Genomic DNA, 21019 nt, shown 5'->3' with positions numbered 1-21019 from the left:
CAACTAAGATAATCTTAACTCCTACTTTTAAATAGCTGAACCTTTAATTTATTTGCCTTTTAAAAATCATATTGCCGGGGCAGGGACTGTGGTGTGACAGATAAACCACCACCTGCATGGCTGGCATCTCATATGGGCATCAGTTCTAGTCCCGGCCACTCCACTTCCAATCCAGCTCTCTGCTATGGCCTGGGAAAGCAGTAGAGGATGGCCCAACTCCTTGGGTCCCTGCACCTGCATGGGAGACTCTGAAGAATCTTCTGGCTCCTGGCTTCAGATTGGCCCAGCTCCAGCTATTGCAGCAATCTGGGGAGTGAACCAGTGGATAGAAGACCTCTCCATGTATATCTCTCTGCCTCTGCCTCTGCCTCTCTGTAACTCTGATTTTCAAATAAGTAAATAAATCTTTTTTAAAAAATCACATTACCTAATAGCTTAGCACAAATTTAAACTATGATGGTGATATTGAACGTTGCTGTTGTTTTTTTTTTCTTATTTCTACTGAAAGTTTCTTAAGTTTTCTCATAAAATATGATGTTGGCTCATGACTTTGTTCAGAGTGATCAGATGCTTTTTCTCCTTAGAGCTACCAGATGATGAACTGTGGCTCATAACATGGTCTAAACTTATGTTTCAAGAGTAAGTCTCAATTGGTAACATTTTGTAGTTTCTAAAGAAATGACCGAGATTTCGGGCTAATATTTTGATTTCAGATTTTTGTTTTGTATTCTATTGATAAATGAGATTGGTGTCTGGATTTCCCTTTTGATGTGATCTTTGTGGTTTCCTTGATATCGGTGGTACACTCTTTCAGAAAATGCATTGTGATGCAAAGTAAGTTAAGTAACATTGGAATTATTAATTCTCTACATTTTGTAGAATTCTCCAGGAAACCATTTGAAGGAGCAAAAGCAAGTATTTTACTAACTCTTCCATTTCTTTTGCGGAAACTCATCTGCTAATTTTTATCTCCTGGATAAGTTTTATAAATTATATTTTCTTAGAATATTATTTCTTTCCTCCAATCTCTCAAAGTTATTTATATAAATTTAAACCAAAAAAATTATTTGTGTGTGTGTCTGTGAATATGCCTTAATATGATCTGAGACTTTTATAAGCTCATTTCCATGACCTGAAAGGTTAAAGGGTTTTTATGTTTATGTCCAGCATTGAATATTTTTTCATTAAAATATTAAGTTGCTAAGCTTTATTTAATTCTTCCTACAAAACTCTGTCTGATAGATTTATTCAGATAATAGTTCTATCCTCATGAATATTAAAGTCTGCTTTAATTCAATTTAAATGAAATTCTTTCCAAGCAGCAGGTTAGTAATTATGCACTGAGCATTTTAACTGTTCAAATAAGATCACAGGCTCCTCACAGCACATAAGACATAATTCATACTATAAACAACACTTTAAGAAAACTTAAAAGGATTCTATTCAATTTGAAAGGCCACCAATGGAAGTCCAAGAATTCAATCCACACTTGCAAGTTATCTGGAGAGTCTTAGTACATTAATTACACGTTCCATGGAACTTGGGATTCCACATTAATCACTCCAATTTATAATTCCTAGTGTTGAGCTCATACACTTCAATAAATGCATTCCTCATTTTTCTACCAGGCATGTATTTCTTGAGAACAGTAATAACCTGATTTATGTACTTGAAATGTTTATTTTCACTTACATATGGAAGACAGACTGTGTCTCCCTATACAATAGAGGCAGGGCAGCAAGTTCCTGTTTGTCATCTTTCAGTGCTTGGCTATTTGTTTTCAAGATAGTAACAGATGGGAGAAACAGCCTCTGGGAGGCTTAGTGGCTTTCTCTGGACTGCACAGTTGCTAATGGCTGAGATGAACCCAGAGTCTAGCTGTCTTCATCTCTTCTCTCTTAGATCTTCTGCTTGTAATGGAGGCAAATGCAGGAGGTGAACGCAAGGAATTTACAAATCATGAAAATCATAAAAAAGGTTCCGAGAAGATGAAATGGGCAGGCAAGATCATTTTAAACTAGGGAAATTCTCAAGACCCGGCAAGGCAGGTGAGGGGGCCTTGAACCTGGGCAGTCTTGGGCAAGAGAATGGGCGGTGACCAGCAAAGCAAAGACCCAGAACCCAACCAAGAACTGGATGGCAGTTATGGCTAGAGTGGGGGTATATGCCTGCAGAAAAAAAAAAAAAAAAAAAAAAAAACAGGTGGGAAGTACATTGAGGAAACATCCTGGAGAGTTTTGAATTATAGGCTGAAAAAAAGGAAACTTTCTGTTTGTATGTAGAGGCTTTGCTCACGTAAAGGAAGACTTCTTATGTATACTTTTTACTGCTTGAATTGTTTACCGTGTGCGTTTCTTTTTAAAGTGATTGTTTTGAAACTGGTCATTAAAACCACCAAAACAATGCAAGATTTATCTGAGCACGGAACTGCCGCGATGGGAAAGGTCAGAATCCTGAATTTATTGATGACAGCAAACTTCACGTAGAGGGCTTTACCCACAAGGGGCAAGAAAGGCTCTGGGACTAGATACGAACAGTGAAACACAATCCCACAAAATCTAGCGAATCATAAAGATTTGATTTCATTACTATGATGTTAACCTGTGTGCGATGGACACAGCCAAGGAAACAATCCACAAAACAAAAAGGAAGTCCAGAGAAAGGGAGAAAATATTTGCAAACCACACATTTGATAAGGGGTTAATATTCAGAATAATACAGGAATACTTCAAAAAATTTATGGAAAAAATAAAATTAAAAATATTTTATTTTGGTGCAAGTTTTTTTGAAATCCCTGCACAGTTTTTTCATAATATGCATTTCTCATTAACTTGTTGAAGACTTCATATAAGTAACTCAAGCAACTCAAGAAAAGGATCCAATTTATTGATGAACAAAGGATCTGAACAGACATTTCTCAAAAGAAATAATACAAATGGCTAATAAACATGAAAAATGTTCAACATTGCTAATAAACAACAATAAAAATCAAAACAATAAGATATCACCACACACCTGTTAGGAGGACTATTATCAAAAAGACAAAATAAGTACCCACAAGAATGTAAAGGGAACACTTGCACACTGCTGATAGAAATGTAAATTAGTACAGCTACTATGGAAAATAGTATAAGAATTGTTCAAAAATTTCAAAATAGACCTAACATAGGATCCAGAGATTCCAGTTTTGTGTATATACCCAAAGGAAATGAAATCTACGTGATGAAACAGTACCGGCACTGCTATGTTCACTGCAGCATTATTCACAAAAGCCAAGATATGGAATCAATGTGTTTGTCAATGGATGAATGGATAAAGAAAAGTGATTAGATGGATGGATCAATGATAGACTATGTATTTCTGTAGGCTCTATAAATAAGGGAATCCTGTCACTTGCAATGACATGGATGAACCTGGAGGACACTCTGTTAAGTAAAATAAGTCAGGCACAGAAAGATAAACATCACATTGTCTCACTTACATATGGATTCTAAAAAAGTGACTCACAGAAGTCTAGAGAAGAATGGTGTCTACTGGGGGCTGGTTGGAGAGATGTTGGTCAAAGGATGCAAAATTTTACTAGGAGGAGGGAGTTCAGGAGATCTATCATACAGCATGGTGACTACAGCTGATCACAGTGTATTATATTCTTAAAATTGCTCAAGGTAGGTTTCATGTCCTCAAAAAAAAAAAAAAAAAGTAATGGGAGGTAACGATTATGTTCTTTACTTCATTTAGCCATTTCACAACACATACATATTTCAAAACAACATATTGTACATGATTATGCAATTTTTGTCAATTAAAAACTTTTACTTAAAGAAACAGAGATTTGATTTCATCACTTCAGTTTTAACCTGTAATGGATAGATCAGGTTTGAATTACATCTGCATTCTCACGATGAATGTGTGAAAAGAGAGGATCAAGATGAGGTGAGGCTGGCACCGTGGCTCAATAGGCTAATTCTCCACCTTGAGGCTCCGGCACACCGGTCGGGGCGCCAGATGCTGTCCTGGTTGCCCCTCTTCCAGGCCAGGTCTCTGCTATGGCCCGGGAGTGCAGTGGAGGATGGCCCAGGTGCTTGGGCCCTGCACCCCATGGGAGACCAGGAGAAGCACCTGGCTCCTGCCTTCGGATCAGTGCGGTGTGCCGGCCGCAGCGCGCCGGCCGCGGCGGCCATTGGAGGGTGAACCAACTGCAAAGGAAGACCTTTCTCTCTGTCTCTCTCTCTCTCACTGTCCACTCTGCCTGTCAAATAAATAAATAAATAAATAAATGAATAATTTTTGAAAAAAAAGATGAGGTGAAATAAGCCATGCCTGTGCAACTTGATTGCAAAAACCAATAATTCAACATTTCCTAGGAAGGATAATCATAAAGATCATAAAGATTATCCTTCCGTCACAAAAGTTAGTTCAGTTAACACCAGTATTCAGGTAAGGAATTTTACTTTAGGAATCAGCTAGCACTCATTTTGAGTTGTTTATTCCATAGCATTTGTTGTCTTTTCAATGAAAATTCAGCAAGCTGCCGGCCTGTTCCTCCTGTTAACTTCTTTCAGGCATCTGAGGTCGTCAGAGCTTGTCCTGACTTCACAAAATCATGTAACAGGGTTTTATTACCAGTTCCTGAAGAGAAAGGGGCGGGGGAGGGAAGAGGTTAGAAATGGAAGGAGAAACAATGAACAAATCTATTACAAATTCCACAGAATCCCTTCTGTTCATATTTTTTTTCATTTTCTCATCCTGATAACATGTTAAGAATGTGGCAACACATCAACACATCTTAAACAGTATGATTTCTTAATATGCCCTTATAGTGATAATTCTCCAGCAAGAATTTTAATTGAGGAATTTTAAGGAAAGATGGATTTTGACAGCAGCAAAACTGAGAGAGGTGCCTTACAAAAGAACCCCTAACCTTCTCTTCACTGCGTGCGCCAGCCCCAGTCACATTCGCTTTTTGCTTGGCGCAGTGATGGGACACGCAAAGCAATGGCAAGAATTGCTATTGACTTTCTCGGTGCGTTTCTCAGGCAGAAGGTCATTCTCACAAGATGCAGAAGTGATGAAAAGGTCAACAGCTGCTTTAGCTTCAGGGTTAGATTTTCTGTGGTTTTGTGTAGTAGATCTTAGTAACTGTTTTCTTTGTTAGCCAATCAAAGCTGGTGGGGGAGGTAACACCCCCCAGCCAATAGAGACAGATGAAATATCTCCAAAGCCTTCTTTCAGAGGAATATATTGAAAAGAGAAACTAGTGGGAAAATGAGCAGAACTGAACACAGTGTGGAGTTGGCCGCTTACAGGTGCTGGAGCATTTGCTCTGATGGTTAGACTAGCAAATTTCTTCATTAGATTTCACTGAAAGACTTCTAGCTCTTATCCAATGAATATGGAAAAACTGGGAGTATAGGAAATAAATGATGAAAAATACTAGCTTGACAATGATTCTCATATCTAATATATCCACTTGTAATTGCCTTTTTTTTTTTTTTTTTTTTTTTTTTACAGGCAGAGTGGACAGTGGGAGAGAGAGGCAGAGAGAAAGGTCTTCCTTTGCTGTTGGTTCACCCTCCAATGGCTGCCACGGCCGGTGCCCTGCGGCCCGCGCACCACGCTGATCCGATGGCAGGAGCCAGGTACTTATCCTGGTCTCCCATGGGGTTCAGGGCCCAAGCACTTGGGCCATCCTCCACTGCACTCCCTGGCCACAGCAGAGAGCTGGCCTGGAAGAGGGGCAACCGGGACAGAATCCGGCGCCCCGACCGGGACTAGAACCCGGTGTGCTGGCACCGCAAGGCGGAGGATTAGCCTAGTGAGCCGCGGCGCCGGCCTGTAATTGCTTTTATAAGCAAGAGGCAGCCAATGGACAATGGACAGAATTTTAATAACTGCTTTGTATTTTCAAAATTCTGTTGTTTTTGCTTTGTACTTACATTTAACTAGTTACACATACTTAAATGCCTATTGGCTTTTGCATGTATGAATATGGGTGCCACTTCTACTCCTAGCTGCTCTTCTTCCAATCCTGCTCTCTGCTATGGCCTGGGAAAGCAGTAGATGACCCTAGTCCTTGGGCCCCTGCATCCACTTGGGAGACCTGGAGGAAGTGCCTGGCTCCTGTCTTTGGATCAATGCAGCTCCCGGCGTTGCAGCCATCTGGGGAGTGAACCAGCGGATAGAAGACTTTCTCTCTCTCTCTCTCTCTCTCTCTCTGTGTAGCTCTGCTTTTCAAATAAATAAATATTTTTTTTAAAAAAAACGCACATCCTGGAGGGTAGCAGGTAATGGCTCAAGTGGTTGGGTTGCCACCACCCACATGGGAAATTTGGATTGGATCCTTAACTCCTGGTTTTTGCCTGGCCCAGCTTAAGCTGTTGTGGGCCTTTGGGGAGTGAATCAGAAGATGGTAGAATGATATCTTTCTCCCTGTGCCTCTCTCTCCCTTTCAAATAAGTATTTAAAAGAAGAAGAAAACTATGAATGTACATATTCTTCCTGAACCTGATGCCCTTCTTTGAGTGACGTATGAAGCAAGATTTCATTTCAACATTTATGATGCTTCACTGTATGATATTCCTGACATGATATTCCCACTTGTAAATATTATGTTTCCATTCCTTTGGCTTTGGAGGATATCTCTTTTTGAGGATCCATCAATTGACCAAACTATTGATGAACTTTGGTTATCCAAAGGGTCTCTATTGAGGCAAGGTTTGTCATGCAGTTCTGCATTTGTCAAAGAAACATTCACGCTTCAGGGCGAGCACGGGACAGCACGGCAGTAGCTTGTGGTGCAGGGCTAGAAATCCGGCTGACGTATTTGATTGATTAACTTTCTCTCACGCCAGTCCCACGGCCTGAATGTAAGTGGTAGATGCTCCGCTATATTCTCAGAGCAGACAAATATTCAGAAGATGATGGAACTTTCCATCACTTCTGTATCAATTTGGATCTGTCCAGCTTTTACTGACAAGATTTCCCATTTCCTACATGGATCAGAAATTCCCATTGTTTTATCGATTTCCTTTGTTTACCTAAGGGAACTTGACAAAAACAAAAACAATCTACAATCAATTAACAGCTCTCATCCTCAAAGCTTCCTATTGTTATCTCTCAGGATGACAGAGAAGAGAAGCTTCCTCTCTTATTTCAGGATATCCTTTCTTTTCCTAGCTTTTTGTTGTCGCCTGTGGGAGGCACATTGCTAACTTCGTGCTATCTGTACAATTCACACCTCATTCACTGATGCACAGTGAAGTGAGATGTGCTGTTACTTCTCCTTTTAGGCAACTCCATTTCATTCCTTGCCTTGCAGTCATTAATTAGTACTTCTTTTCTTTTTGTCTTACACACTAACAACATTCTCTCCATTTCTAGTTGCAAAAACTCATTTGCCTTACTTGGCATTAATTTGCTATAATGCTTCACCATGTGTCGTGTGCAATCATTAGGAAACGACTGACTTGGCTCTGTAAGCTAGTGTGTGTGTGTGTGTGTGTGTGTGTGTTGTGCATTCATGAGTGCATGTATCTGTGCATGTACATGTGTGTGTGTTTCTATGAAGAATTTTCATGGTCTTCTTTTCACTTTCTTTTTTTTAACTTTCATTCAATAAATATAAATTTCCAAAGTACAGCTTTTGGATTACAGTAGCTTTTTCCCCCCCCTCATAACCTCCCTCCCACCTGCAACCCTCCCATCTCCCGCTCGCTCTCCCATCCCATTCACATCAAGATTCATTGTCAATTATCTCTAAGACACAACACTGTCTGCTTTCTCTGCAATGGACTGCAAATTCTACAAATCAAAGCAAGTTTTGTAAATGCCATCCATCACTTTGACTTGATTTCTCTGAGAGTCACTCCCAATAATTCCTGAAAAACGTGGGTTTTATTCGGTTTATTCTTATTTCCTACCAAGAGACATTTATGGATATTTGGTAAACCATCAGAATTGATTGATACTAGAAGCAAGAAAGAGGTTGTTGCTGGTCTTTAAGTTGCCCTGGGGAGTAGCATAAGAGTATCATTTAAAACATAAAAAGTTATCATAAATCCACAAACAAAAATACCGAGTACAGATATCCTTGGCTAGTTGTTTGTGAAGGAAATTTCAGCTGCTTGGAGTGATCACAGATGAAGACTTTATAGAATTCAGGGAGGCAAACTTCAAGGTGAGGGTAAGTTTTGAGTAACATAACAGATGCTGCTTAGTGCCCCATCCCACTTGACACAGAGTAAGGCTTATCAGGATGAGGAATATAGTCACGAGAAACAAAGGGCTTACCCCACAGATGGCAAACAAATCTCAGGCCCAGGGAAGTCAGGATAGAGGACACAAAGGTTTATTCTGGGCAGGAAGACAGGGTAATCCAGGGCCTGGAGGTAACCAAAGCAGCAGGTTAGGCACAAATACCTCAAGGTCACTTGATTTCAGCTCTAGTAAATAATTCCAGCTGAATGCAACAGGTTGCATAACCCCAAGTTTTAAATGAAGCCACAAAAAGAGCTGGTTGAGCCACACCCTAATTAAATAATCTATATGTATTGCATGCATTATAATGCATATTTTTATTTTAGTGACTTTTAAGTTTATTTTATTTTTATCATTTATTTCAAGTCCAAGCCCTAATGTCACTTTCTACATAAAGATTTCCTTTGTCCCTTCATATTTTTCACTTCCTTAAAAATAAACAGATCATAATTTTATTTAAGTAAAATAAATAATCCACAGAAAAAATTTGCAAATTATATATCTTATATGAGATATGTACCCAAATATTTAAAGAACTCTTGCAAATCAAAAAGAAAAGTAACTCCATTTAAAATGAACAAATATGGGGCTGGCACTGTGGCACAGCGGGTTAAAGCCCTGGCCTGGAACGCCAGCATCCCATATGGGCGCCAGTTCTAGTCCCGGCTGTTCCTCTTCTGATCCAGCTTCCTGCTATGGCCTGGGAAAGCAGTAGAAGATGGCCCAAGTGCTTGGGCCCCTGCACCCACATGGGAGACTTGGAAGAAGCTCCTGGCTCCTGGCTTCAGATCAGCTCAGCTCTGGCTGTTGTGGTCATTTGAGGAGTGGACCAGTGGATGGAAGACCTCTCTCTCTCTGTCTCTGTCTCTACCTCTCTCTGTAACTCTTTCAAATAAATAAAATAAATCTTTTTTTAAGATGGACAAACATTTGAATAGACACTTCTCCAAGGATGCGATACTAACGGCCAACAAGCCCATGAAAGGATGCCCCACATCATTAGCCATTAGGGAAATCAAGTAAAAAATGAGTTCACATTTTTAGGACGGCTACAATAAAACCAAGAGACAATAATAAGTGTTGGTGAGGCTGTGGAGAAATTTGAACCCTGGTATATCTGCAGAGAATATAAAATGGTGTAGTCACCTGGGAAAATAATTTGGCAGTTCCTCAAGGGTTTAAACATAGAGTTACCACATGACCCAACAATCCCACTCCCAGGTAACAGAAATGAAAACCTATGTCCATACAAACCTGGAAACAAATGTGTGTAGCAGCATTATTCAGAATGGAAATGGAAGCAACTGACGAGTGAAAAAATAAACGAGCTGGATGATAGCTAAACAAAGGAAATGTTATTCAGCCCCACAAAGAAATGAAGTCCTGGCAACAGCTGCAACATGGACAAACATTAAAAACATTCCAAGTAAAAGAAATGAGACGCAAAGGCCTACATGGTGTGAATCTATCTCTATGAAATATTCAGCATAGGCGAATCTAAAGAGTCAGAGGACAGAAAACCAGAGAGAAAACTGATCTCCAGGGGCTTGGGAAGGAGATAAGGGCAGTGGTTGCTAGAGACAACATGGTTTCCTTTTGGGGCTGTGATAGCATTCTATTAGACAATGGTGATGAATATATTGAAAAAAAAAAAAAAAGTTGACCACAAACTTTAAAAAGTTAACAAAAAGACTTCACCATCTCACTCATCAGGGACATTCAATCTGAGAAGAGTATGAGATAAGAGATTAAAAGAGAAACATGATCTGATGAATGTGGTACCGGTCATCCTGAGCAGAAAGAAAAGGAAATCCCCACCACGTTCCTCCTCGCTCCTTCTCAAGCCCTGCTCTTGCTGAGGCCGCAGAGGGGAGGCGGAAGCCACAAGTGGGTGACCGGTGTGACAGAGCATATCACAACCTCCCAGATCTGTCACTGGAGTATGAAAATTCAGCATAATCGCCACAGGCTGGCCAGCGCCAGCTATAAAAAGTGACAGGAAAGGGAAGAGGGGTATTTACTAGTTAGTGTTCAGAAAGGTTCAAGGCTCATGCAACGTGTCAGCCCACAAATCTCATCCCTGCAGAAGCCACTCAAAAACATCCCACGCATGTCCTTCTCGCTGTGAGGAGTCCTGTGCCACTGCTTTATGCCTCGAGCCGGGCTTGAGCATGCACCCTTGAGCTCCTTTATAAGGTTACAAGACAAGAGACCGCCTCACCCTCTCAGCTGTGCAGGGCTGACTTCCAGTTATTTGGAGAACAGAAAGAACATCCTTCTGTGTGTAACAGACTGATTAGACACAAAATAGGCCTTACATTGGAAAAATGGAGACTAGCACTGAGCAGCCAGGAGCCAGCAGGCGGCTGACTGTGTGGACTGCGAAGCTGCAGCCACTGGCAGGAGATGCTGGTGCCTGACCCTCCGGCTGGCCAGGTGCCTGGGCCTGACCTGTCGCCTATGCTTCCTCCTCTGCCACTCCTGCTGGCTGACCGGGAACCCTCTCAGCTCACCTGCTGTTTGTCCTAGATGCTGCAATCCACAGAGATGCTGAGCTCTTTGCATTTAGGCAGCAGGGTGAGAGCTAGCCTCTTTCCTTTCCTCTGGCTTTCCTGATCTGGGGCAGGGATGAGTCACTTCCATCTGGTGTTTCATAGCTTAGGATCTATAAAAGGCAGACAGGCCTTTGTCTTGTCTCTGCATCCCTCCGGCAACTTATATCACTAACCTCTTTGAATCTCAGATCCTTTCTCTGTGAAATGATAATAATGCTAATTCAAAAAGTTGCTCAATTAAATGAAAACAACTAGTACAGAGTACCTAGCAAAGAGCTGACTTACATCTATTTAGAATAGAAGTTGCTATTACTATTGATGTTCTTATTTTAACTTTTTTAAAGATTTTATTCGTTTATTTGAAAGGCAGAGCAATAGAGAGAGAGGGAGAGACAGAGTGAGAGAGATCTTCTGTCTGCTGGTTTACTCCTCAGATGGTTGTATCAGCCAGGGCTGGGCCAGGCCAAAGGCAGGAGCCAGGACTTCATCCTGGTGGGAACATGGGTGGCAGGGGCTCAAGTACTTGAGCCATTTTCCACTGCCTTCCCAGGCTAATTAGCAGGAAGCTGGATAAGAAGCAGAACAGCTCAGACTCAAACCAGCGCTCCGATATGGTATGCCAGCATCCCAAGGGCAGCCTAATCCATTGTATCACATCACCCAGCCCCTGTTAACTGCAGAATCCTGTCCCTCTAGGGCAGGCCAAGCCACTGAACATCAATTCTTGATATGTGTAATGATCAACATTTATATGCTGCACTTTTAAGCAGTTTTAATTTAAGAATTTGATTTTTGATTGCATACATGGATAATCAAATACATATACTAGGGATCTTTGAAAAGTTCATCCAACTGTACATAGTGAACAGATTTCAAAATCTGTTTGCAATAAAATAAAATTATTTTATCCATTTTCCACAAACTTTGTGAAGATTCCTTGTATAATAAAATATTTTTGTGCATTGGCTAAATTATTGGCTTGATCAGCTACATCATAAAATAATCCTTTTAGAATATTAAAATAGTGACAAAAGTTTACTGAAAATGTCCATCTGAACCATTTTTCCATGCAAAACTTTGGCATTCAGTATATACTCTGGATGCTTCATATGAAATTATTTCTTCCAAAACTTAAGCACATTTAATATTGTTTCACCAGCTCCTCATAAGGCATGTCAACTTTAATCCACAATTTCAGCAAGTGTTTTTCAATTTAACTAATTTAAATTTTAAAACAAAGAGAATTCAAATTTTAATTAAAGTTCATTTACAATTTAAATTACATTAAATTACAATTTCAAATTGTAATAAACTAGAATTAGGCAAAAATTCCATCAAAGATGAAGTCCTGACATTTTTATTTTTAACAAGAAATTTGGAAACAGAAAGATAGGTAGCACTTTGCAGAGTTTCAACTTGAAAAAAATAAAACTGCTCAAATCAGTGGAAAGGAAATAAAGATGCTTAGAAGGAACTACTTTAATGGATTAGATGTTCTGTACCTTAAAACTAATTTGAATTTTACTGAGGGTTAATGAAAATTGTAAATGGAAGATTTAACATACTAGCTATAAATGTGAAAGATTTTAAAAATCTAAATGCTAAATGTTAATAAGCTGAAAATGCTATCTAAAAATTCAATCAAAAGCCAGTATTGGGTCAGGCATCCAGCCTAGCCCTTAACGATGCTTGTTAAGATGCCCAGGTCTCACATGGGAGTATCTGGGTTGGATTCCAGGTTCCTACTGATGTGCACCCTGGAAGGCAGCAGGGACAGCTCAAGTAGTTGGGTTTCTGTCACCTACCTGGTAGACCTGGGTTGAGTTACTGGCAAGAAGAGTTCTCTCTGTTTTTGTTTTTCTGCCTCTCAAATAAATAAATAAAAATTTGAAAAAAAAATTTCTACTTAAAATGCAAAATATTAGCTTGTTCAAAAAATACATTTAATCATTCTAACTGTATTTGGGTATTTTTCAAAAGCTGTTAAGCCTTTTCTGTCTATTCTAATGTTTTCTAGCTAATCTTTTGGATGTGAAATGCTATCTTGTAGATTTTTAAAATTTATTTGAGAGGTGAATGGAGAGAGAGAAAGAGAGCAAGAGCGAGAGCGAGAGAGAGAGAGATAGAACACCAGGTGCTCTTATCTGCTGGTTTACTACCCAGATGCCCACAATGGACAGGGCTGGGTCAGGCCAAAGCTGCGAGCCAGGAACTCAATGCAGGTCTCTCACACAGGAGGCAAGAACCCAATTACTGGAGCCATCACCGCCGGCTCCCAGGATCTGCATTAGCAGGAACCAGAGCCAGGAGTCAAACCCAAGTACTCTGATGGAGAGGGACAAATTGCAAGCCCATTCCTGGGAGGCTGCTGCTGGGACAACAAGAGGACTTCACTCCAACCACAACCGTGCAGACCCTGCTCATACACAGAGGTTCTACCCGCTCCTCTCCAGCCACCCTGATGGAACGTCTATCCAGCTTCCTAGTCCCTGCCACATCAGCTCTGGGCTCTGGCTCTCAGAACTACATTTCTACTTTCAGGAAATAGAAGAAGAAAGACAACTGCTAGGTGGAACCTTATTCGGTCATTATTCCTCGGCTTCCAGACAGGAGAGAATTAATTCAGCAGACGATCAAACTGACAAAGAAATAACATGTACTGATTGACAAAAAAAAAAAAAAAATACATTAAATAGTTCTGACAGCTGTAAAAGCAGTGGCTTGGTGTTTAGAAAAATGTTCAGAATCATGGAATCTTGTCCACAGGGAGCACAGAGCAGAAAAATTGGAAGAACAAATTGGAAGTGGAAAAATTGGATAGAACCAGTGAGATGTCAGGTTGTCAGGTAGTGACCTGCAGTCAAGAAAAGACAACAAACAAGAGCATGGGAGAAGGCTGAGTTGGTCCTGATGAACTCCAGACACCAGGTGACTTAATACCCAGGGTGGTGAGGGTTGTTGCAGGCAGTTGGGTTGGTTTAATGGTAGTACAGAATCCATATAGTACTTGCTGTAGCTGTAGCCCAGCAGTAACAGTTCCTTCATTCATTCTCAGATCTGTCAGGCAGCCCAACTGGGATTTTATTTCCCCCTCCTCAGGCACCCTTGGGATTCACCTGGATGAGGGGCAGGTGAAAGAAGCATGGATTTGGAATCTGAAGTGAGACTGTCCTGGGACTCTGAGGTCACCTGACTGTGAGCCTTGCAAAGTCTCTTAGTTCCCTGATGAGAAGCATCTGAAATTGGATCTGGTTACTCCACCTCCCTAGAGTTGCTGAGAAGGGCACAGCACATCAGACCCCCAAGTGCTAGGGACACTGCTTGATGAACAGTACACGGTGATAACAACAATGGTGACCTCCCTTCTGATAAAAATTCTCCCACTGGAGGAGTCCACTCCTTACCCTCGGGATGCCCGGCCTTCAGTCCATCAGCTAGCTAACATCAGACTAGGGAGTGAAGTGCAAACCTTGAGTTTACACTGTTGTACAAGACCGGGTGCTTCTGAGTTGCTACTTGTCTGAGCCATTTGTACCTGTATGTTCTGCCACTGGCTTTCCTACACACAGTAAGAAATTCATTAGGGTGAAGAATCCCTTTACTTAGTTTAATAGCTTCAACAACAACAACAAAAAAAACCTCAAGGGTCTTTTTTTTTTCTTCTTAATTGCTTCATTTGGCTGAGTTTTTTATGATGTATAATTGCTAGTGATGGCAAAGGCTTACCTTTGGAAACACTTGAAAAAAAAAAAAGTTGCCAAACGCCCAGCCCCTGATTCTCTGCTGAGGCTGTGGCATTTCTGAAACATGCAATGCCGGAGATCCCATCTTCTGGTGAAACCATTATGAACTCACAGGCCAGTTCTCTGAAAAGTCTCTGGAGTTTATTTCCCTTGTGTCTTTTCAGCCTTTTAATTAGGCACTTAACTATGATCTCTGCTCTGGCAATAGAGGACTACACACGAAAGCAGAGGGATCCTTATTTCATCCGTGCCATGTTTCCCAACAAGACAGCAAGACCCTGCCCCTGACACGCCCAAGGCAAACTGTGGTAAACCATGTGGACCAAAGGCTGTGATCATGGCAGTTCTCTCTGAGGGCTTATATACACTCTACAAGCAATTCCCTAACATTTAGTACCCCTGTGCAGTGTGTCCAGAGACCTGTACAGCTGTTGGGACCTGTTGCTTAGACAAGGAAAGCATCAGAATGCTTACTCTTGCAGAACACAGGGAATTCAGAAATGGTTGTTTTTGAGAAGCCATGTGTAAGTTGTTAAGAGTTTTGTGGGGCAGAAGGAAACAATGTAAAACAGAGAGACCAAGAGGTAGACAGAATGTGTGTGTGTGTGTGGGGGGGGAACCTCACCCATGGGCAGGGAGCTAAGGGAGGGTTAGGAGATGAGCAGAGAGGACAGAGTGCATTGCCAACACTCTCCTGCTCATGAGTCACCATCATGTGTTTCTCTGCCCCAGCACTTCTTTGTGTTGTTTTTTGCATCATCTTCTATGGGGTAACATGGTTCTAAAGCCTGAACACAAGCACGGGTAAAAAATTTAAAAAGCAGTAGAAGAAATGCACCTTTCAACTGTTCAAAGTACTTATATTTTCCAAAATCAAGGAAACATCACTTTCTGAATATAAATCTTTGGAGATTATTTCTACTGAGCTGGTTTCCACATGGCTTTCAATCACATTTCCCCAAGGGACAATGAAGACACCTTTCTCCTCCAGTAACACTCAGCAAAGGCCGTGGCTCCAAAAGTTCAGTCCAAAGGAATGAAATGATGCTAACTCAAACTCTCCTTTGGCGAGGGGCAGGATAAATGTAAAAATCATAATGCAAAGGTAGTAATAGAATCTGCTGGAAAATTCAGCAACTCTTAGGCCATACTGAAAATAGGCTCCAAGAAATTAGGCTCCTTTGGTCTAAAATCATCAAAATAAATTCTTTTTGATATCATAACACAATGCATAGTACTTTTCTATTTGCCTAACAGGGGTGGGGAACATCTGGCCCACAGGCCATAAAAGGCCTGGGAAATCATCTGATCTGGCCCTGCCAACGCAATCAGGATTGGGACTTGAAATTCAATAAATCTCTAGCAGGCTAATTTTTAAGTTGATAATTTTGGATGGCCCAGAAATTATGTTATAAATATCCAAATGGCCCTTGGCAGAAAAAAAAAATAAGTTCCCCATTCCTTGCCTAAGAGAAAAGAGAGATCTTTCCGATTTACAGATGATAATTCATGAGCAATACTCGGTTAGACCACACTCTATCTCTCTGAGGCTGCTGTAATAACACTTCCTTCTTCAGACTCGCGTAAGGTCACGAGTGGGCTGGAGTAGAGGAAGAAAGCATGAGTCCAGCTTGTGAAGACGCATCGGCAGTGCCTTCCGCAGTCCTGGTGGTTGTGGGCGCACCCTCCCCTTCTCCCTCCACGTACAAGTGACTTGGCACCCTTCCTGCTAATTGGATTGATAGCTAAATAAGATGCAGATCTTAAAGCCCAGAGAGGCCAGGAGCTATTTTAGCACACACTGCCCAGGACTAAAAATATCTCATGCTGTTAGTATTTGCATTAGCATGAAATGGAATGGAAGATCTGACTCTAGATATGCAAGGAGGTTTAAATATTATGCCTTAAGTTATTTGCTTAGTGTCAGAAGGCATGTTGAGCTCCCTCTGTTGTATCTGTGGATGTGGGAGGTCTGTGTCCTGAGCCAACAGCGAGCGCTTTGTGAGTTCTCTGCAGCATCAGCAGTGAGGCAGGGCTCAGGCTCCAGCCCCAACTGGGTAGGCAGAGCAGCGATGCAGTCAGGATTGGCTTTGGTCTGCATCAGGCCATTTCTCCGCCTTGCAGTTGGCCCATAGAGCAGCTTCCTGCTGCCAGGGGACAAGCCTGTGCCTTGCTGGCTGGCTGGTACCTGGTATCGAGAATCCTCCATTCACCATCCAACCCAGTCACCATCACACCACTTCCAATCCCGGCCAGGGCAGGCGGCCGTGGCCACCTCAGCACATTCCTGGAGGAGATGAATTGCTTTGAAAGATCACAGAGGATTTGTTTTTATAGCTCTCAAGCCCATCCAGAAACTGGCTAAAGGCCAAGGGGTGTGCACACAGTCAGTGGGAACGAGAGAGAAGAGCTAATTGCCCTCCCTTAGAACAGGAGGGAAAGTACTGCTGTGCACAAAGATCCTTAAGGGAGCAGTCAGACCTCTTGGAAGCTGCAGCTTTGTGAAATAGAGAATTTCCAAATGCGAAGCATTAGTGATGGCAAGATTGATGTCTTCTCGCGCCCTGTGCATACCTGATGTGGTGCACCTCCAGAGGAAGGCCTGGGGCGCACGCAGAAGCTGATGTTTGCCAAAGAACAGTGTAATACAACCCGCCTCCCCTCTCCCCAACTCTCTCAAGACTGGAGCTCGGCGCACGGCTTTTTTCATCCATTACCAGCTGCGAGGAGAGAACGTGGAGGCATCTGTGTCTTACCTCTTCTAAAATCAACACTCACTGAATGCCATGCAGTACAGGCGCCAGGTGGAGACAATTTCATCTCTCAGCACTGACGGCCTCACATGAAATAACTCAGAGGGTGCTGACCTGCGTGCGGCACAAACCAAGCAAAACAGAAAGGAATCATTTTATAATGAAGTGATACTACCTAGAGTGTCTCTCCGATACAGTCATCCCTCGGTGTCTGCAGGGAGTGGGTTCCAGGACATCTTGCCGCCCACCCCCTGGATACCGATATCTCTGGATGCTCAAGTCCTAATAGTATAAAATGGTGTAATGTTTGCATGTAACCTACACACACCAACCTGTATACTTTAAATCATTTCTACATAAAGTGTAATACCTACTACAATGTAAATGCTGAATAAATTGTTGCTATGCTGTATAGTTCAGGGTTAGGGACAAGGAAAAGAAGTCCAAGTATTCCATACAGACACACGTTTGTTCCAGATGTTTTAGTCATGATTGGTAGAACCTGGGGGTACAGAACCCTTGGCTTTAGAGATCCAATTGTATGTTTCTTAAACTCTCCAACTCCTGAGTGCTCTGGTTTTGTCTAGCTCAGTCGCCATCAGAAAGCACTGGGCACTGGACTGGGACCTCTGGCCCTCTTTCTGAGTGGAGGGCTCCTTCTACCCTACCTGTCCACTTCTGGAAGGAGAAGGGAAAGAGAGCAGCCATATGGGGAAAAATAAAGCCTCCCAGGGGCCCGGGTGCAGCCCTGGCTGCCTCTTCCCTCCCTTCTCACCTCCTCCTCTACTCTGCCCCCTATGGGTGGCTTGCCCCAGAAATTAAGAGAACAGTTGTTTACAACATTGCTGTTACTAGCCAGCAAATATTACAGGTACCTTCCAGTTATGCAGAAAAAAGATACTGGTTGGTGAGTAAGGATCTGGAAAGGGACCTTGGGGGAAACTGATTGAAACATTTTCTGAGCAGTACTGTGTAGTGTGACACTTGTACTTCAGTTTCAGTCTCAGTTTGAATTCTCTCCTCACTGTTCCCAGCTACCAACCTCAAGAAAATCATGGAACTATGGCTTCAGCTTGTTTGTGTGTAAAATTAGAGTATCCAGAGAAGTAAATAAGAGTCTGTATAAAGACCTTATTGTGTTCCTAGCACAGAAAAACTATTTAATAAATGTCAATTGTTAGTAGTAAACTCTAGAACTACAACATCTCCCTATCAGTGGTATCATATGCAAAGGCTAAAGAATTATTAAAGATAGCAAAAATCCTCAGCAAATTTTGGAAAACTAAAATGTAAATGGAAAAAAAATGGTACCTCTAAATAAAATAAATGTGCAAAACAGGGCCCCACCAGTACTTTCCTAGGAAATGATTTTATCCTGTGTAGCAAGCACAAAATCAGGAACTTGGCAGAATTAATAAAGACCAGACCTCAAGACATGGACTCTGCACCCACGGCTTTGTCATTGGCCTTCTCACAGACTGAGCTGTTCCTGTATAGGACATAGTGTCAATCGGGTCTTTTAGTCCCTGGGAAAAGATTTGCTTCTTCCCTATTATGGGTTGAATTGTGTCCCCCCCCCCCAAAAAAAAGAAAAGTGTGTTTCAATTCTCAGCCCTGATAACTCAGAATATGACCATATTTTGAAATTCAATCTAGACAGAGGTTATCAAGTCAAAATGAGGTCATTAGGATATGACTGGCTACTTAGAGAAAGGGAAATTTTGAATGCAGAGATGGACGCACAGAGAGAGAGAGAGAGCGCCTCATGTGATCTTGAAGGCGGTGATAGGGGTGGTGCATCCACAAGCCGAGGAAGGTCAACATTGCCCTCAGACCTCCAGGCACCAGGAGAGATACCTGGGACAGACTCTGCCACTGAGTTCTCAGAGCCACCAACTCTGCCAATGCCTCAGTCTCAGACTCTAAGCCCCCCAAATTACAGGACAATAAATATCAGTGATGTACATCACCAGGGTGGGGTTCTTTCCTATGGCAGCTCTAGCAAACTAACACGCTTGCATCAAGTTCCACCAGGACTTCCTGAACCATTCCACCTGCTGCAATGGCAGCAGCCTGCGCCTCTCGTGTTGCCACTTCATCACTGATTGTTCTTTTATAGCCTTATTGTTCTTTTATATGCCCAGTAGCATCAGTTGTTACTGCTCTGTTTGTCTTTTCACCCTGTTTAATCCTTTATCTTTTTGAACAACAAAAAAGGTGTAGATTCAGACAGAGAGAGGAGCGAGATCTCACATCCACTGGCTCACTCACCAAATGCCTGCAGCAGCTGAGACTGGGCCAGGTCAAAGCCCAGAGCAGTAAACTCCATCTGGGTCTCTCACGCAGGTGGCGAAGATCCCAACACTGAGCCATCACCTGCTGCTTTCCAGGGTGCATGTTAGCAGGAAGCTGCATTCCGAAGTGGAGCCGGGACTCAACTCAGACACAAAGACAAGATGCAGGTATCCTGAGTGACATCGTAAACAGTGGGCCTAATACCCACCCCACACAGGATTAACTCAATCTGGAAAAGCAAGTGTTGGGCCCAATTTAAACTAATATAGTCGTACGCAGCCATGACTGCTGCAAAAGGACCAGGAATCATCAAGTTTGTTCAACTGTGAATGACAGCAGTCTCCAGTTCATTACACTCGGAGCCCCATGTGCACCACCCCTCAGGCCTTCATCTTGATCATAATTCCAGCTGCTAACATGAACAGGTTTGCCTTTTATTTATTTCATTTTATTTTTTGACTCCCCGTCATCCAACTCACTCCAGTTAGCACCCCAATTTCCCTTAGGGGGAAATCCCTGACTCTCATAGCTCTTTCGGGAAATTCCCCAGTTGTGACCGCCTCCTCCCAGGAATGAATCAACCCAAATCCTTCCCGGTCCCTTAGTATCCTCATGATCAGAAATGAGCATGAAATGAAATCTCAGCCAATCGGGCTTGCATTCAGGGAGTTGGAGTCCCATGTAAGTAAAAATCTTTCTTTGTTTCAGGGTGAACCCAGCAGTAACATGAAGACCAGACTATGTCTGTATAATGGTTCCTGCCCCAAGCCTCTGGAGCTGCCGGCTAACTGCGAGCATTCCCAGATGGGCGCTCCAGCCTCTTGTTGGTACACAGCCCCTGGTATGCAGCCACCGCACTCCGGCGTTCGCTGCTGCCCATCCTCCTCCCCACCCTTCCTTTTCCCTTCTCATCCTCCTGCCCTTTCTTCCTTTGTTTTTCTATGTGTCTTAGGATGACCAGAGTTAATTTTTGTGTTTTGCAATCAAGAAATTTCACAAATTCAAGGGCTGCTGAAGAAAGAATGCCAGATAAGGGGAACGCTTTGTCCCATACAAGCCATGGGATATTAGAGGAATCTAGCCACTGAGCCCATGTGCGCATACAGGATGAGAACCTGTCCACCCCCTTTATGTCGGAGGTGCATTGCCCATCAAGGAGAAAGCTGTTGGCTGGTGTTAAACATGATGCAAAGGCAGTAGCATAATGATGATGATGATGATGATGTAACTAAAGGTAATAATAAGCCTCCATGAGAGTCTCATAGGAAAAATATGTAGGAAAAAGAAATAGAGAGGAGAGGTAGAAAGTGGAACACTTAATGTATTTTTAAAAGTTACTAATAGATTGGGGTCAGCCCAGTGGCATAGAGGGTAAAACCACTGCCTGTAGTGCCAGTGTCCCATATGTTAAGTAAAT

General features: G+C 42.2%; 1 long non-coding RNA gene across 1 annotated transcript; it reads right to left on the bottom strand.

Annotated features, from left to right (window-relative positions):
* Positions 1 to 2865: 2865 nt before the first annotated feature.
* On the bottom strand, positions 2866 to 10858 carry LOC138849932 (uncharacterized). Its single transcript, XR_011389173.2, has 3 exons — positions 10770 to 10858; positions 8290 to 8381; positions 2866 to 4629 (listed from the first exon to the last, which is right to left on the bottom strand). It is a non-coding gene; the product is annotated as an uncharacterized LOC138849932 (long non-coding RNA).
* Between the last annotated feature and the right edge of the window lie 10161 nt (positions 10859 to 21019).

The sequence above is a fragment of the Oryctolagus cuniculus genome, chromosome 6 (genome assembly GCF_051225735.1).
Source record: "Oryctolagus cuniculus isolate XC-2025 breed Fujian yellow rabbit chromosome 6, ASM5122573v1, whole genome shotgun sequence".
Classification (NCBI taxonomy): Eukaryota; Metazoa; Chordata; class Mammalia; order Lagomorpha; family Leporidae; genus Oryctolagus; species Oryctolagus cuniculus.
Note: the sequence above shows the minus strand (reverse complement) of the source record. Positions and strands in the feature narration are given on the sequence as shown.